Source organism: Galeopterus variegatus, unplaced genomic scaffold (assembly GCF_000696425.1).
Source record: "Galeopterus variegatus unplaced genomic scaffold, G_variegatus-3.0.2 Scaffold9522, whole genome shotgun sequence".
NCBI lineage: Eukaryota > Metazoa > Chordata > Mammalia > Dermoptera > Cynocephalidae > Galeopterus > Galeopterus variegatus.
The window spans coordinates 33,896-36,557 of record NW_007735633.1 but is presented as its reverse complement, the minus strand read 5'-3'; the positions used below and the strand labels follow the sequence as shown (position 1 = coordinate 36,557).

General features: G+C 43.2%; 1 protein-coding gene across 1 annotated transcript in view; it reads right to left on the bottom strand.

Annotated features, from left to right (window-relative positions):
- Positions 1–2,662, bottom strand: part of SLCO6A1 (solute carrier organic anion transporter family, member 6A1) — a gene marked incomplete at both ends in the record, with an annotated part of 63,980 nt that overhangs the window by 38,469 nt on the left and 22,849 nt on the right. The window lies entirely within an intron of this gene.

The following is a 2,662-nucleotide window of genomic DNA, read 5'->3' as shown; positions in this document are numbered from 1 at the left end:
GGGTGACCCCTTGCTGCACTGAACTGCCTGTTCCCAAGGTGCAAGATGCTGTGTGGACTCAGGTGCAGGTGATAATGGGTCCTCAGGGCTCTGGAATCTCCAGGGCTATTGGGCCACAAGACCAAATGCACTCAGGTGTTGGCTCCTATCCAAGAATGGTGACTGCTTCAGCAGCCAGGGACACAGGGGATGGGGTGGCTCAGTGTAAACTCCCTCCCCAGATCAATGCAGTCAAATGGGTTCCCAGCAATTCATCATACTGGCCTGCTGCCCACAAGGGCAGCAGAACTCCCTGTGATTTGGCCTGCCAGGCCCATGATGCCATGCTCACTCCTCTTTCTCCTGTAGGCAGAAACCCCTCCTGGGTCCTTGCTGTTCACAGCCAGGGGATGGGATGGTAGAGGCCAGGAATTTTCTCCCATTCTTGATGTGGCTGTCCTGAGTTTCTCAACTCAACAGTGTATGTGCTGCTCCTTTGATGTATTCCAGCTCTCTTGTTTAGCTATTTTCATCTTATTTTCATTGTAGTTGTGTATTCAGTGTTTTCTTTATCTTTGTGGGGGAGACAAGCAGCAGGTCCTTCCAGTTGGCCATCTTGCTGCACCTATTCTAATTTAATTCTATGGAGGTCAGACAACATATTTTGTATGATTTCTTTTTGAAATTTATCGAGGCTTATTTAATGGCCTAACATATGATCTATGCTAGGGAATATGCCATATGTGCTTACAAAGAATGTCTATTCTGCTGTTTGGGGTAAAATGTTCCACAAATGTCCATTACATCAAGTTGGGTTAATAATGTTGTGCAAGGCTCTCAGTCAAGATGACAGAATAGACAGTCCCCAGCATCACTCTCTCCCACAAATCAACCAATTTACAACTATTAAAAAGTAACAACAGCCAAGCTGGGGCCGCTAGATCTCAGAGGAAGAGGAACAGAGACCTGCGGAGTGCATGAGGGCAGAGGAAGCCATGATGACAGAAAGAAAGAACTGCTCCAACCATTTCAAATCCTGGCTGCTTCAAGGCTGGAGCTGGTGAGTGCACAGAACAGGAGCTGGCAAAAGATGCAGCTGTGCCCTTCAGATGAAGTTACTTGGAGCTGGCAGGGAGAATAGGGCCTTGGAGGCCCCCAGGCAAGCAAGACCACTAATAGGGTTCCCGTGGACCCACGCAGGAGTGAGGAGCCAGAACAACTGAAAAAAAGGAACAACTCAGAGGCTGGTGAGTCATCACAAGGGACAAGGGACCAGTGCATGGCCTGACCCATGGGAAGTGTTTGGAGCATGGGTGGTGGGGGAGATGGACCCACCAGGACAACACCGGGACACAGCAAGGATAGATGATCTGCCCCCCAATCAGCGCAGGACCACTCAGTGAAGGCTGGTCAGGAATATAGAACTATAGGGGGTATAGTTTGCTGAAAAAGACTCAGGCCCAGACCAGATTCTACACAACCCAGGTGCACTGGACCTCAGGAGAGCTGGAAGTACCTATAAAGTCAACGATTAAAACCTGAGCTGCACAAAAAGCCTTCCCCAGGTAATCAGCAGCAAAGCAGCAATTTANAAGGCTGGTCAGGAATATAGAACTATAGGGGGTATAGTTTGCTGAAAAAGACTCAGGCCCAGACCAGATTCTACACAACCCAGGTGCACTGGACCTCAGGAGAGCTGGAAGTACCTATAAAGTCAACGATTAAAACCTGAGCTGCACAAAAAGCCTTCCCCAGGTAATCAGCAGCAAAGCAGCAATTTAGCTCAACCACAGGGCTCAAGAACTCGTCCTGACGGGAAGTTCCTCCATTTTAGAAGTAAGCAAAGGACAGCAAATTAGTTCCAGTGCAGAATTTAAGTGGTAGGAACAGCAAATAATACAACACAGAACTGAAAGAAAAGACAAAGTACCCACAGATCAGAGACAAAGTTTGATATTAACTAGTAAAGGTCTCACATCACCAAAAAATACTTATAAAACCTAGAAGGGCCCGAAGTCCCCTGGGCTACCAAGCCAGAGAGGAGAGAGGGCTGGGGCCCTAAGCCATGCCCTGTGACACTGCAACCAGCCCAATGATGACCAAGCTGCTGTAAGAAACACCCTCGTCTTCTGAACTGGGGCAGTGGTGGAGTGAGGGCTTCAACCACGCCCCCCTGACATCTGCACCCAGACCAGAAATGACCAAGGCAGTACTGGAAGCCCTCTGGTCTCCCCTGCATGAATTTTTTAGTATTTATTAACAATATGAAAGAGGTTATAACTATTAGTTTCTGTATGGCTAAAATATGTACATGGACAATTTAGATAAAAATTAAAATTAAATAAAAATCTGAATTAAATGTAATCAGTTGTAAGAATGGTTCATGATTTGATGAAAGAGATAAACACTTTATAAATAGAAACAAGTAAAATAATTCTGATTTTATACAGTGTATTCATTCATTTTACAAAGAATTAAACTAATATAATAAAAAGCACAATTCATAATATGTACATGTACATGTGTATATATGTGTATATATGCTATATTATATTATATTATATTAATTATATTATATCATATTATATCATATTATTTATATTATATTATATTAATTATATTATATTATATTATATTATATTATATTTATTATATTATATTATATTATATTATATATTATATT